Source organism: Acartia tonsa, chromosome 6 (assembly GCF_053477335.1).
Source record: "Acartia tonsa isolate MP-2025a chromosome 6, ASM5347733v1, whole genome shotgun sequence".
In the NCBI taxonomy this organism is placed as follows: domain Eukaryota; kingdom Metazoa; phylum Arthropoda; class Copepoda; order Calanoida; family Acartiidae; genus Acartia; species Acartia tonsa.
This window is the reverse complement of record NC_137265.1, coordinates 47,764,569-47,781,529: the sequence shown is the minus strand read 5'-3', so window position 1 is coordinate 47,781,529 and position 16,961 is coordinate 47,764,569. Positions and strand designations below refer to the sequence as shown.

At 30.3% G+C, this 16,961-nt stretch overlaps 1 protein-coding gene across 1 annotated transcript in view; it reads left to right on the top strand.

Moving 5' to 3' along the window:
• The window catches only part of LOC145323135 (uncharacterized), a 32,271-nt gene extending 25,449 nt beyond the window's left edge, over positions 1–6,822 (top strand). Inside the window, exon 10 of the mRNA XM_080165523.1 lies at positions 1,395–6,822. The gene's annotated coding sequence lies outside the window, so the exon portion shown is untranslated. The remainder of the gene's footprint in view (positions 1–1,394) is intronic.
• Positions 6,823–16,961: the final 10,139 nt, after the last annotated feature.

Here is a 16,961-nt window from a genome sequence, read left to right as displayed (position 1 = left end):
TAATATTATGTAAAATAATATATATCTCCTCTATGATATTTCATCTATGGAGAGTCCAAACACGAGCTTTATAACATTATGTAAAATAAAATATTTCTCCTCTGTAATCTTTCCTCTATGAAGAGTCCAAACACATGCTTTATAATATTATGTAAAATAATATATTTCTCCTCTATAATATTTCCTCTATGAAGAGTCCAAACACAAGCTTTATAATATTATGTAAAATAATATTCCTTTGTCAACATATGATATTATATAAGGATATTCCGCTGCAGTCTATGCAAATCCGCATATAGGTGGGGTTATTTCAGAAAGAAAGGGACAATGGGCTGTTTATTACAATAGTCCCAAAAGTTTTATTATTCGTTGGCTTAACAACTTTTGGGACTTCGGTGAATTTGGATTGGTTGTTTCATTAAGTTGAGTGTTCAAACGTTTCAGCCACTAATTTAATCTACAGAATGGGTAATTTTGTGTATCATCATTGGGGATGTACATCTATTTATCGGCCATCATCTTATCCCTTTAGATCCCTAGGTTATTTTATCTGAAGAAATATTAGTTTGCCTCCAATTTTTCCAATAATCAAAAAATATTATTTAACATAAGGGCAAAGTGTTTAGTTTTTTGTATGTTAATATGCTTTATTACTATTTGAAACCTATATCTACAAAATAACATTATACCTTGTTGATATGATGAATATAACAAGGTTTAAAATTCAGCAGAAAAATGGCGCCAATATTATAGAAAAAATGGCGGGAACCAATCCATGACTCTGTGCACACACATGAATATTCTTCTTTATCATTTTTACAAACAATAAAAAGACAATATTCTAAAGAATATAATAAAAAGCTTTATTACAAAAGCATATCTAGGAAGGTTTATATCTTGATAGTTAGTTAGAAAGCTTTGATTAAAATAGAATATTTATATTTTTAAAAATTCTTTTATGTATCTAGACAAATATTACAAATGACCAATGATAGGGCAATACACAGGCTAAATAACCAAATGAAGACCAGTGTACATTTTAATTGACCAATGGTAGGCCAATATGACGCCATTTTTATAAGCATTATTAAAAGCTTCTATGTTATGCTGTATTTCTAGTACCCCTATTAGCTATTTTTTTTTCAATATAAATAAATATATTTGTAGTTTTATGGAGGGAGAGGACATTAGCTTTTTAATTTTAGTGGTATCCAAAGTTTTATAAACAAGATCTTTCTTTTGTTGACTTAACTTAGGTACATACATCAAGTGTCAAAACTTGTCCACCAGAATATTAATCTATATAAGGGGTAATTTTGTTGTTGTAACAAAACATTGGTAATTATATAATAATAATCAAATTAATGAAAATAACATTTTTTGTTTATTTTTAGGGGACATCTTGGTGGCTGATCTGGATAAGAATCTAAACTGGTTTCTGAATCAGCTGATCTCTATGCCATCAGCATCACCAAGAAGAACCATGATTGGTCCAAACTATTCCTCATACTTACCTGTGATTGGCTGAAAAGAAACTAGGGCGCACAAGCGTCTGCTGTGCATTTGTTTACATTTCACTAAGTGAAATTGGTTTACATATTGAATTGAATAAATTCATGCAAAAGTTCTTCATTCAATCATACAATATTTACATAATTAATTAAAATATTAATTTTAATACAAATATCAATATCAAATTTGTGATTCTTATGAAATTATACAAATAAGAAATTTGTATGATATAAATGGAGATCTTTTTTGCTTTGTACAGGGAGGGAAATTTACATTTTTTTAATAAATATTTAATCTTTATGCCTAAAAATTATAAATATGTAGAAAAAGATTTAAAATTTATCTGTTTGGATTTTAATTTCTTATTTCTAAAGGCCTTATATTATTTGTAGCGCAGCTACTTTATATTTAGGTTATGTCCTTACGTCCTATTTCAGTCATACTTTCAATTGTGTTGTTGAGTCTCTCTCTTTCTCATCCTTTTCTTTTTACTTTTTTGTGGTTGTTATTTATCTTTGCTGCGCTACTTCTGGACATTATTGTTTTTGCTGTTCTAAAATCTTTTCTAGAATTTGTTCTAAAAAATTAAAAACCTTTCATTTATGTTAATCCCATACAAGATATATATATTTATTTGAGAGATTAGAGGATCAAAAGATTCATTAAACAATTTTAAATAAGGATTAGGACTTAACCTTCGAGTTGGCTCTTTAAATTAAACTTTGAATTTGTTTGAATATGTACAATGTACATATATATATATGTGTGTGTGTATGTTTGTTTCATCTATTCATTTCATTTTCATTATGGGATTATCTTTTCTTGGTTTTAAGCTTTTAGAAAATAACAAGGACGGTAAAGTTTATAAGTGGCGCAGCAATGCTAACAGTTTCTCGAAATAAGGCTAGTATTCAAGGAAGATACAGTAAGTCTTTTGTATATACCCGCGATCGTTGCTCAACACGTAGCGCATCCGCTTGTCGCCGGGAAAGTGATAGGTTCGAATCTCAAGTCGACACCGAGTCATAACTGAAGACGTTAAAAATTGTTCCTACTGCTGCTATGTCAGGTGCGCAACATAAATAGTTAGAGTAGGGGGGATGCATTGGCCAGACGCAACTAACTACCATTCACAGTTAAGACTTTTCAGACAAAGGTCGTGCAATCAAAGGGTTGGTTGTCTGATGGATGTTACTTAACCTAATATCCTTGGGTGTTAGAGTATCTCATCCCATTACATGTGGATAATGCTCTGAATTCTCTAGATGACCACTTCAATCGAAGGAGAAACCCGCCCTTTTGAGGTAATAGTGGTATATAGGAACTAAAATTTTATAATTAAAGAGTAGCTTCTCTAACTAAAATATTCAAAATACTATTTCCTAATAAGTTTTTGTTTTTTTATTTAATCTACTAATAAATGAGAATGGCTGATTGTCCCTTTAAACCAATATTTGAAATTATAATGTGTACAATGTTGTTTGGGGTCAAGGTTTTAAACAAGTTATGTGCATAAGGGAGGGGACATTGGGCTATATATTATTATACTAGTCCACAAAGTTTTCTTATTCGTTAGCTGAACAACTTTGGGTACTTTTATTTACCTTTTATTGGTTGGTTCATTAAGTTGAGTGTCCAAATGTTTCAACTACTAATTGAAATCTATAAGAAGGGGTAATTTTGTATATCATAATCGGGGATGTACATTAATTTATCGGTCAATGTCTCATCCCTTTAGATTCTTGGCATAATTGTGCACAAGTATAAATGTATACACTGCACAATTGTGCACAAGTATAAGTGTACACACTGTGCAGTGTGCACAAACAAGGAAAGCTCATGGGATTCTTACTACCACAAACAATCCAAAGTAGCGCAGCTGTTATTCAATTTAAATGTTAAAGGGTTTTTCTACTAGTTTTAAAAAGTAAACATAAAGGTTAGGTATGCCCTTAAGCTAAAATAGGCCAATCTATTTAAAGGTTATAGATGTATATCCACATGTTTTTGTTAGGTGTTTTAACAAATTTAGATGCTTATTCGATATTTCTTATATTGAACATTTAAAAAAAAACATTTTATTAATTTTTTGTTATTTTGCCATTTAACATTCCTATTTTTAGTGTTTACTACAAAATCTCTTTTATCGCCAGTGGGCCCCTCATAAACCCTCGTAATGTTGTAAAATTTATTGAACCTTGTTTTGGTTAAATAACTTTTAGAAATGCTCTGATCATCTATGCTACATCAAGATTATGGAAATACAGAAGAATTACAAGTTGAGAGAAACTAAATTTACAAATGAATCTTAGCGGTGGGGGTGGGGTTATACGACCCAATGGCAAATTTGAAGGAAATCCCCACTTTTTGCATTGTGCTAAGATGAGATAATAAAAGAAAGATTTATAAACTTTTTAATGCAAAAACTTGAATGTTGACATGATGCAAAATATTCTATGTGGCACAAACCTCTAGTTTTAAAAGTAGACCTACTTTAACCCTCCCTACATTTTTAAATAATTTTTACCATCTCCTTGGGGCCATATCCTGTAAATCATTATACCTAAAAAAGGCCTTTTCTTAACAGTATACATTTCTAATATGATCAAAAATGCCATTCAATTTTTTTCCCTTGAAATCTTGAAGTTGAGTTAGGGATGAGGGGGGGTCGACTTGCGGATCACAGGATTTTGCCTTCATTTTGTAGGAGACCAATGCTTTAACATTGTTTTTTAAAGTTAAATTTGATTAATCATGGAAAGATGTTTTATTGAATCGATCTATGTAAGCATATTGTATTCTTGATAAATTAAAGGGTCCAAATTTCTTTATTATTTCACTCTTTTTAAAATATAGATTTTATGATTTTTAACACAAAAAAGGCCAAATTAGACAAATTATCTAAATAAAGACTTTCAAATATGCAATACATAATAAGAAAATAATTAGATTTTGCAATTTTTCTTTCAAGGGCGTGCGCAGGATTTTGTTTGTGCACGTCCTTGTTTTAATTCTTCCACACTTGATTTGTAATATTGAGGGTCCTAGGACAAACGCTGGAGTGACAAACGTCGGAGTAGACACCTAACCTATTCTAAACCTCTGTATTTCATCTAAAGAAAAACTATTTTTCATGCAAATTTACCTTAATTAAATATTTTGTTTTTTATTCTAAAAGCAGAATTATAGTTTTTCTTTAGATAAAATCTCCTTCTTTGATTAAATATTATATTATAACTTTAGCCAAATTTTAAATTGATATAAATTATCAATGGTTCTAAGGCTTTTAGGGTTAGATTTTTTAAGATTTCTAAAAATCTTTGTAAAATAATAGAAATAGCTTTTTACACAGGGCGGGAAAGGACAACAGCGATTTAAATGTGGGATGATTATATAATCGTCCATTGTCCTATACCTGACACCCTGTTTTTTACAACTATTTGTACTCTTGATGGCTACTCTAATTTTCTAAGTGCTGTGATTTTTGTAATAACTGGTTGTTTCTTATACAGGGTGCTCGCCAAAAATTTTCAAAAACCTAAAATCGTACAAATAATTGACTATTAAAGTTACTAATCTATAATACAAAGTAGAACGATGTCTGTCCGTCTGTCCGTCTGTCTGTCCGTCTGAAGCTTAAGATCTCAGTAACCACTGAACCGATTGGGCTTTACTCTTCAGGGAATATACCTTCTGGTCCTGTGATGGTTTTAAGCTATTTTCTTGGGGGGTGGGACACCCCCAACCCCCCCAAAAATGAAAAATACCCCCCCCCCCAATACGAAAATTAGGTTGATCAAACCTCTTGGGGCAAAGCCCCTAGAGGCTAGGGGCGAAGCCGCTAGTGATCATATAAAGTAACGTTTTTGACAGCCTTGATTGTGGCTTTTAGAAGTAAAATTAGTCAAGGAGAGAGGGGACGTTGAGCAGTTTATTAATATAGTCCCCAAAGTTTTATAATAACTTATTCTTATTCGTTGGCTTACTACTTTGGGGACTTTTATTTCATTCTAGTTGGTTGAATCATTAAGTTGAGTGTCCAAATGTTTCAACCACTAATTGTAATCTACAGATAGGGTAATTTGTGTATCATCATTGGGGATGTACATCAATTTATCAGCCATATTGTCTTATCCCTTTAGATCTCTGAATGCGCTTATCATGCTTTTAGTCTTTTATTTGTTTTGTTTTAAAGTTTTGGACATTTTTTGTGATGCACCCTGTAAAAAAATATACAAAAAAAACTTTGTAAATAAATCTTGGGAAATTTTCCATATCTGTGTGAATTGTATCCATATCTTAGTAGAATTAAACACAGGCAAACTTTTTCAGTATTTATTAATAGTTTTAATTATTTTAATAGCCAGAAGATCATTGAAAATAGACTGACAAAATAATTAGGTTTTTTTTTGATTTGATAAATAATTTTGTAACTTTGTCAAGTGTTTTAAAAATCAGTCTTGTGACGTTATAAAAATGAGGGAGATGAGAGGAGAATTTTATTTTTTAGAGTAGCCAAAAAATCACTTAGACATTAGTCCCCAAAGTTTGATAATAGCGTTTTCAAATTCGTAGTTTAAAAATTTGGAGACTTTTGTAAATTTTGATTGGTTGGTTTATTAAGTTCAGTGTTTATTCGTTTCTATCACTATTTTTCTCTACAGAAGGGGTTATTTTGTAAATCTTCATTCGGGATGTACATCTATTCATCGGCCATTGTCTTATCCCTTTAGAGGAAAAGGGATTTTTAAAAGCATATTTATTGTCAGCTTGACTTTAACATAACATTTAACGTAGAACTTTGAATTTTAATTTATTGTTTCAAAAAATATTCATATTTAATTTTTTTAATTAAAGCAAAATTAATAATTTTCATAATTAAGATGATTTTTTAAACGTTTGCTTGTGTTTAATGCTGTTTTTTAATAAAAAGTAGTAAGTTGAGCTACTTAAAATTTTATTCATATCATACTTTATTCCTAGATTAGGCTATATCAACAACATTGAACAGTAGCACAGCTACTTTACTATTATTTAATATATTAAGGGATTCATAATATCAACTATGTGTTAGAATAAAGTTTTGTATTTTAATAAAATTTTATCTTTAAAAGATAATTTTAAAAATTTGCTTTTTGTTCTTTAATTGATTGTCCCATTTAGGTAGATTTTGAATTTAAAATAAAAATAAAATGTTATCTATTTATAAAATTATGAAATTAGTTAACTTATCTGTTTACCTCTTGTTTTAATCTCCATATTTATATTGTATTAGTTTTTTTTCTGAAATATATTTCTTTGTGTAATTTATATTATTATTTTGATTTCTTAATTACCAGTTTTTTATCACGACTTTCAGACAAAGTTCGTACCATCAAATGGACTGATAACTAGTGGATGGATAGAAACAAAACTTGTGAAAAAAAGGGTCAGAGAAGGGGAACCCCCCAACGTCCAATCGACACTTTTATGAAATTTACATAATACACTCAGTGTATTAAATAAGATTGATTTAGGCTTCAAAATGAGCATGAATTGAATAAAACACATAATATTAAAAAAGCTTAAACCTATAATTTATTTTATAATCTGTCTTTAAACGAGACCATTTACACTGCATTGATTCAAGATTAATGTTTTGATTTGCCTGATTTCAACCTACTAAATACCAGAAAGAGGGGGAACAATGGGCTTTTTATTACAATAGTCTCCCCATAGTTATATTATTTTTTCTTACAACTTTGGAGACTTTATTGAATTTTTATTGGTTGGCTCATTAAGTTTTTTTTTTAACGTTTCAACCATTAATATAATCTACAGAAGGGGTAGTTTTGTTTATCATTATTTGGCATGTACATCAATTTATTGGCCATTGTTTATCCTTTTGGATACCTGACTAAATACACAACTTATATTTAATTTTAGAAAAGATGGATAGCAAACCCTGTGCACGCGCAGGAAAAGAAATAATGAAAGAAACACAAATACTTGTGGAAGATAAAAAAAAGTAAGGGGAGCAAAAGATTTATTGATAGGCAAAGTTTTTTTTGCATTTTGCTCAATTTATTGCAAAACAAGGATGACAAAATCCATAAAAGCGAAGCACTGAAACGGTAGGACAAACGGACATTAACACTTGTATAGTGTCAGAACTGAATAATCAGAATATAAATGTATAGGACTTGATTACAGAGTTGCTTCGCTTATAATATTGTACTTTGTTGTCCCAGGAATCAATATACCAAAAATTAGATCAATCGGATAATTAGATCACATACAAATTTGTTGTCAAAAAAGTAAAAAAATCAGCTTGTTTTAAATTGACGTACGGACTTTCTGGTAGCAATTATAGAGTTGCTGCGCTTTTTAGGTCGTACCTAACTTTTAAAGGAAAAGTTTGAAATCAATAGGATAATTCTAAACTGTTAAGATTAATGAAAAAAGCTAACTGTAATGGACGGACGGACCGATCCTAATTATAGAAAAGCTTCGCTGTTAAAAAGTGGGGAATTAACTTGGATAAGAAAACTGAAGGGATAAAACAAGGATGATAATATCAGAAGAAAGACAATTATGAAATTTTAATTAAATTTAGTGGGTCATCTTGCAAAACACTTTAGGAACACCTAACTTACAGCTCTTTGATTGCACGAAATTTGTCTGCTGCACCTGTTTACAGACATTAGGTAGAAGCCATATTGAAATCTGTAGTAAGATGCAGTGAAATTCTAATTTTTGAAAGTATTTAATAGATGTCGACACTCTATAAATAGTAATTTGGCCGCGAATTGACTGACTGACAATCATTATATATAATCGTTATTGAAATCCACCAGTTCAGAATTCGATTTTGTACTTTTGTTTTTCGGGAATTTTAGAAATATTTTTGAAAGGATTATTTGCTCAATTGTAGAAGATCAAGATCAAGATCAATATTTATTATCCATTTAGAAGCAGCAACTTTGTTGACAGTACATTCTCGGTCAAATGGGTCTCTGATCCTATTCAAAGGCAGGGATAGCCGCAAAAATGGTAACAAATAATCTAATATCTAATTCTATAATTCCAATAAAACCTGGTTTTGCGAGTGAAAAAAATCTCTTTTTACTAAGCCCTAAAACAACACACTTTTAGAAGTATTTACAGTATAACTTTTTTTGATAGAAGCAAAAAAAATGTATAATATGGTTGAATTCAGTTATTTCTTTTAATCAAATGCATTTTTCTTGTTTGCACTAAAAGTTTTCCTAGTAATCAAACAAATCACTTTTTCAATATTAGATTATTTTTGAAAACAAATTTTTATTGAAATTTTGAATTTAGTTTTACAGTAGGGCTTCGAATAACCGCTGGATTAGAACTAAGCCATTCTGAAAAATTATGTATTTAATCCAGTTTTATACTAATATAAAAATATCATAATATTAAAACCAGTTTTAATTGTCCGTGCCTTCAGCATCTCGGGGCTAACAAAACTAGTTTAATCTTATAATTGAACATTTTCAAATCCGCGGAAAGCTGTTTATAATACGATGCAATAATTAACTTTTGTGATTTATGTGTACTATAAGTACATTATCTGTATATACACATTTATTAATCAAACGCTTTGCAAAAAAACAAGGATGACAACATTCATATGTATTGCAGCACTAAAAAGTTGTTGATGGACCTATGTAAAAAGTCAGCTATAGAGAAGCTGATCATCAAGTGTCATTAGAAATTTACATATAATGAGAAATAAAAAATCATGAAACTTTTTTTGCATAACTTATGAATTGGTTTATACAAACCAAGTAAATTGTATTCTGGATGTTCATTGATAAAGGGAATCTAGCCAAAGAAATCACTAGTCTATCTTGAATAGCAGCTAAAAAGTTCACGATTTTCCCACTCCGTTATTTACAGACGGACGGATGGAATTTCGAAGTATAGAGTAGATTCACTACTTAAAAAAATAATACAGCAAGGACATCCAAGCTTTCTTGCTTTCTTTTTTTTGGACGGGGGGGGGGGGTTAAAATGAGTGTTTTCGGATGTTTTTTTTTTTTGGGGGGGGGAAGCTCCCTATATTGCCTATAAAAATAACGTCATACCATACAAATGACCAATGATAGGCCAATACACAGAATTCTTTACCATGGCATGCCAGTTTGCATTTTAATTGGCCAATGGTAGGCCAGTATAAAGTCATTGATTAAAGACACTATAAAAAGCTTCAGTAAGGTTTCAATATTGAGTAAAACTATTTTACTAAATCTGAAATAATACTTGACAGAATGAAAACAAATCTTATTTATGAAATATAACAATATCAAGTTTAATAAATTTCTGCGAATGCATATTTTATATTTTATGAATGTTGTCATAAATTTTCAATATTTAGAGCGGAGAAAAGAATAAAATGAAGTAAGTTGGGGAGGAAGTATTTGCTCCAAGAGCACACAATAGAAAAAATTTAGATTTTAAATTCAAACTATTTTTAATAAAATATTGCTGGAATTAATTACTTCCAAACGTCTAAGATCTTTTGGCCAAAAAAGAACACAAATGCTGAGCTTTTAGATCGCAGTGATATGTCAGACATCAAACTGACAATAAAACAGAGAAAATGGAGATGGTAGGGGGACAATTGTGTCAAAATGGTGTCAAAATTGTGTCAAAGATGATCCATTTGACGTCATAAAAATGAGGGAGATAAGAGGAGAAGTTGGAAAGAAAACCCCTAAAAAGACGTCACATGGATGATTTTTGACACAATTTGGACTTTGTCAGAAAATGCAGTTGGTAGGGGCACACTCTAATAAAAGAATATCTATCGTGATTTAATAAATCAAAGCCTTGACTTGGAACTCCCACACGGGAAAGAGAAATCCAGGTAGACCAATAACAACCTGGAGTAGGGAACTTCTAAGTGAACTGCAAGATGAGAAAATGTCATCTTTCAACGACTGGAGAAATATTGTGCGTGACGACAAAGACCAAATTGTGTCAAAAATGATCCATGTGACGTCATAAAAATGAGGAAGATGAGAAGTGGGAAAGAAAACCCCTAAAGAAGAGATTGATAATCCCTCATTTTTATGACGTCACATGGATCTTTTTGACACAATTTGGTCTTTGTCTTCGTGGCATATGCTCTACAAAGAAGAGATAAGTAAACGTCTAAGATCTTTATGGCTGCTATAATAATCTCAATGTGAGAGCGAAGAATTATGCCATGGAGGAAGGGGATAATGAAATTTAAATTACACTGGTACCCAAAGTTTTATAAAAAGATAATTCTATTCGTTTGCTCTAATACTTTGGGTTATTACCAAACTTTTCAACCAACATATTTTATCTACAAAAAGGGGTAATTGTGTTTATCATCAATGGTGATGTAAGCAATTTGTCTTATCCCTTAAACTCCCTGAAAGTAAGCGCATGGTGTGCACTTGATATTATTCTACAATAATTTACACACATACACCCCCACATACACACACCCATATACTCACACAAACACTCACACACACACTACTACACTCACAGAGTTGATTCTGCAATAATTTACAGTTCACAACTGATATTGCATCTTGGCTTTAAAACACACACACGCTCACACTCACACAAACACTCACACACACATAAATAAATAAAAAATAAATAAGATTCAATAAAAACTTTACATTTTAGCAAAACTATTTTTAAATTAACCAGTGTTTACTGAAATAAACATAGAAAGTCTAGATTAACAATTGCCCTATTAGCCAATAGAATGTAGGAAAAATCCGATCATATTATTTGATAGAAGATGTACATATTTTGGAAAAAGCTTTTTTTAGTTTACTTATAAAATAAGCTTTAAACAATTGAATTTCTTTGGATAATGCTTTCCTTGGGGAAATACATTTTTTCAAAGTTGTTTATCATTTAAGATTGACAGATTATTGTGTCTCATTGGCTATCTAGGGTAATAAACCTATTATTTACACTATTATAGTAAAACATGTAGGGGGAGAGAAAGGGGTTAAATAATTATATGTCCCTTTCCCTAGGACCCTGTGTCGACTTTAAATTGGGTCTTTGAAAATCAACTAATAGCGACGGGAAAATTTACACAGCCAAGTAGGTAAAAAAGAGCAGAAAGCAATTTGGTAGCAGATGAAAAAAGTCCCCAACATTGTCTGGTTATACATCTTTATTTATAGATTTATTTTTACACTAACTTAACTTATTTTATGTTATGAAAAAAATATCTTTCATGCATCTAAGTAGACATATTTTCTATATCTATGTATCTTTCATCTATTATATTTTTTCTTTTTAATGTCAGATAAATTGATGTACATACCCAATGATGAAAACAAAATATTTTCTTCTGAAGATTTAAATCATAACTTGAAAAGTTTAGACACTACCTGAAAAAGTGTCCAAAGTTTTGAAGCTAACAAATGAAATACTGAATTTATTACATTTTAAGCTTAAAGTTTAATATAACAAGGATGACAACATCCATAAAAGCGAAGCACTGAAATAATAGGACAATCGAACAATAAAGGTACTAAGAAAGAGAAGGAATGTCTGATTGAGCCAATAGGAGAATCGCATCGGTACATACATTTAATTTCATTGGTTAAAATTTTGTACACATCTTGTTACGAATGCATGTTTTTTTTCATTTCATACATAGTTAAAAGTCAGCTGTAAACAGTATATTTTCTTAGTAGAAAGCTTTGCGGAATCAGAATTAATTGCCGAAAAATTTCGTTTAAATTTGAAAGCTTAGGAACGAGGTGGATTCTTTAAAAAAAGTTAGGATGTCTACTCGCTGGTGAGGCAAAATTATTTTTGTGAAAAATCCTCCAAAAAAATTTATAAAAATTGAATAAAATCTTAAAAGGGTTATTAACATATGATTTTGTTTAATTTTTGTAGATTTTTAATGTGCTTTTGGATGATTTTTCACAAAAATAATTTTGCCTCACTATCGAGTCTATAATTTCTTAAGAATCCACATCGGCTTGAGTCGAAAGTAAACAATACTTTTGTCTGCTAGAAATGTTCCTCCTTAGATTTGACGAAAAAAGGGTTCAGAATATGCTTCTATTCTTCTATTTCTATTAATCGAACATTAGCATTTGTATAGTGTCAGAACTGAATAATCAGAATATAAATGTATAATAGTCGAAGTAAAATTGTAAGTAAATTTGTTGAAAAACTGCTTGATACAGGATAATGTTCATGGACTTGGACATACTTACATTTTTAGGACTTGAATATAGAGTTGCTTCGCTTACAACATTATACTTTGTTGTCCCAGGAATCAATATACCAAAAATCAAATCAATCGGATGATTAGATCACATAAAAATTTGTTGTTATAAAAGTAAAAATTTACATGTTTAAAATGGACGTACGGACATTCTGGCAATGATTATAGAGTTGCTACGCTTTCTAAATCTTACCTAACTACTAAAGGAATCACCATGCAAAGTTTGAAATCGATAGGACAATTCTAACATGCCTAAATTAACAAAAAAATGCTATCCGTCGGTGACGGACGTACGGACGGATGGACGCACGGACCGACCTTTATAATAGAAAAGCTTCGCTTTTAATAATTTTTACTAACAGTAAAAAACAAATAACTCATAAGCTACTAAAATATTGATGGAATTATTTTGCTATAAAGATGTATTACATGAAATAGTTTTTGATGAAAAATATATTAGAATTCAGAGCACACCACTTTTTACCCAGGGAGGAAGAGGACATTAGAATGTAAATTATGCTGGTACCAAAAGTTTTGAAAATTGAAACCACGTTATATTGTTTATTGGCAAAAAACTTAAGATAGTTTTATTAAACTTTTGTTTATCAGTGTTGAATTTGTAAATCAATTTATAGCCCATTATTTTATCCCTGCTTTTTACCCGAAAAAGAATTAGAACACTAGTTTTTTAAGTTCAGTAGATGGATTCAATTTTATTAGAATACTAGTTTTACTAACAATTCATTACAACCCAAAAGTGTGTTTTGATTAGAGATATATTCATATTTTCAGTATGGCTATTAGCTACGAATCAGAAAAATTTCTGCTTTATCGAAGCCGGTTCTAAAAACCATTCCTTAAAAAAAACTCTCAAAGTGCCTAGTCGAGCAGAGTACACAACCCCCCATCCCTGAAATTGAAATAATCTGAAAATAAGGGTCAGAGATGGGTTTTTGAGTCCAGAATGCCGCGTTTTTTTTGGACTTTTTTAGACCCGTCGTCTTCCGTCAATCAATCATTATAATGAAAATGCCTTGTATGATATAAACAGAGTATACAAGTTAGAAATTCAAAATTTTAAAATTATTATTTTAGCCATTAGTCTAATAAAGCTCTAAAAAGATGCATTAATATACAGCAAAAATGGATATAAGATTATTTATTTTTCTTCTATAAAAGCCATTCCAACAAAAGCGAAATGATTAAATAAATAGTTTATGCTCTGTTTAAATCCTACGAGGCATTTTCATAATAATGATTGATTGACGGAATACGACAGGTCTAAAAAATGTCGAAAAAACGCGGCATTCTTGACTCAAAAACCCATCTCAGGGGATGTTTTTAGTTTGTTTTACATTAGGTCAGCTAGGTTAGATTAGGTTATTTTGGGTACTGGGTAGCACCGCAGGAATAAGGCACCGTAGATATTATAGGCCCCGTAGGAATTGGGCCCTCCTACGGGGTTAAGTATAAGAAAATCCACGTTCTTCCTTATTTTCAATTATTTTTTTTAAATAAGGGGGAGGTGTTGAGTGCTTGATAGGCACTTTGAGGGAAATCACCACATACAACAATGAAAAAGGCAAAACAATAACCAGGTCTGGCAAAGCTGCAGAATTTACGGGTCTAAAAAGGGATAAATTGATTGAATCCCCAATGACGATTCAAAAAAGTACCCCATCTGTAGATTGAGATTAGTGGTTGAAACGTTTCAACAAAATTCATCAAAGTCCCCAAAGTCAATGAATAAGATCACGTTATTATAAAACTTTGGGGACTAGTGTAATAAACAGCTCATTGTCCCCTCTCTCTCTCTGAGTAGAAATAATAAATAAATAAATCTGTATACTGTCACATATACTCCAAGATAAATAGAAAACTAAGAACCATATTCATACTTCTTTTTTTCTCTCGCAATATAAGGGGAGATGCCTTGATATGAATGTCGTCTTTGCATATTTTAAATAATAAAATACATTTTTAAGTGGTTGCATGCAATTTAAAACTTAATTTAAAAAAACAATTTTGATCAACAATTGTTTTTAATTACATTTTATCAGTTGCATATCATATCCCCTCTTTGTCTAATACCGATATGAACCGCCCTAATGCTTATAGTAATAACTAGGTTTGGCAGAGCTGAAGAAATAATAAATAAATAAATCTCTGTACTGTCACATATACTCCAAGATAAATAGAAAACTAAGAACCATATTCATACTTCTTTTTTTTCTCGTAATATTTCTGAAACTAAAATCTTTTAGGCATGCATGCTTATAGTAATAAACATTAAATAATACAGATTATGTAAAACAAGGTAGGTTTGGGACATTGGTAAATTATACTGGAACACAAATTTTATAATAACGTTATCATTTTCGTTGGCTCTAAAACTTTTGGGTACTTTTGTGTATTTTTTGATTGGTCAGTTCAAAACTGTTCAAACTTTTCAACTATCAATATTCACGGGTAAATTTGTCTATCTATGAGGATGTACATCAACTTATCGTCCATTGTCTTATCCCTTAAGGGACTTGTATGCAATACAAGTAACTTAATAACTGTAAGTAACTTATTAAAAAACATGTTCATTCCAATATACAACTAGTGGGTGAACCCCTAGCGTCTAGGGGCTTTGTATTTGAAGAGGTAGAGAAAGAGGAGAAAAATAGCTTAGGACCATACCATGACCTAAACCTAAAAAATAAAATAGCTTAAAACCTTCCCAAGACCCAAAATAAACCTTACTAGTTTATAATATATATTATATTACATCATATCATCTAAATAAACACATGTTATTTTTAACATTTTATTAATGGAAGACAATTGTTTCTCTACTAAATTGATCATCAGTTCCAATTAAGATGTATAAAATGAGAGTTAAAAAATATATGTCTGCATTTTGAATCCAGGATTTATTTGTAAAAATTCGGTTTCTCTCAGTGTTTGATAGTCTGATCGATTTATCATGCTTATTGCATAAATATCAAGGCAATATTCTACCAGAAAAGCTATTATTTTCCAGCCAATATATAGTATATTTGTAATATACAAGGTGTTTAAGAAAATATTCTCTTAGAAAAGTTATTATTTTACAACCAATAGTATAATTATTATATACAGGGTGTTCAAGAAATTATTCTCTTAGACAAGCTATTATTTTCTAACCTATTTATAGTATATTTATTATTTACAGGGTGTTAAAGAAATTATTCTCGGAGAAAAGATATTATTTTCCTACCAATACATAGTATATTTATTACATACAGGGTGTTAAAGAATTATTCTCTTATGGAGGCTATTAATTTTAAACAATATATAGTATATTTAGTTTATTCAGGTTGTTCCAGAAAATACCTAAAAAAATATTATTTAAACCGAAATATAGTTTATTTATGATATACAGGTTGTTCAAGAAAGTACTTACTTACTTTTCCAACCAATATATAGTAAAATTTTTATACACAGGGTGACCAACGTAAATTTCTCTTTGAAAAGTTATTATTTTCTAACCAATATATAGTATATTTTTATATTTAGGGTGTCCAAAAAATTATATGTCAGAAATGCTATTATTTTCCATCCAATCTATGTATGGTATATTTATTATTTACAGGGTGTTCAAGAAAATATTTTAGGAGAAAAATATTATTTTCCACCAATATATAGTATTTTTATAATATACAAGGAAATATTTCTTAGACAGGGTATTATTTTCCAACCAATATATAGTATACATATTTATAATATAAAGGGTGTCCAAGAAAATATTCTATTATGAAAGTTCTTATTTTCTTGTTTTAAATGAGGGGGGTATTCAACCCTAACGAAAAAAGCTTAAAACCATGACAGGACAAGTTGGTTTGCTCACAACCTAAAGGGTTAGAAAAATCTTAAAATACTGACATATTGAGGAGGGAAGGGGCACCTAAATGGACGAACAAGTGGAATCACAGACAGACATGCAGGCAGATAGATGGACAGAAGTACTAACATAGAGTTGTACTTTGTAAAAAAGATATTGTTGGTTGATATGGTTAATTAGTAAATCAGATATTGCTGGTACATACGTTTGTTTATTAGTTCGATCGTCGTGTAATTGATAGAAATGTCAAAAGTTTTAACTTCTGCTACTATGTCAGAGGCTTGTGTTAAAAAAGTATATTTTTTTTTGGAGAAAGGTAGGTTT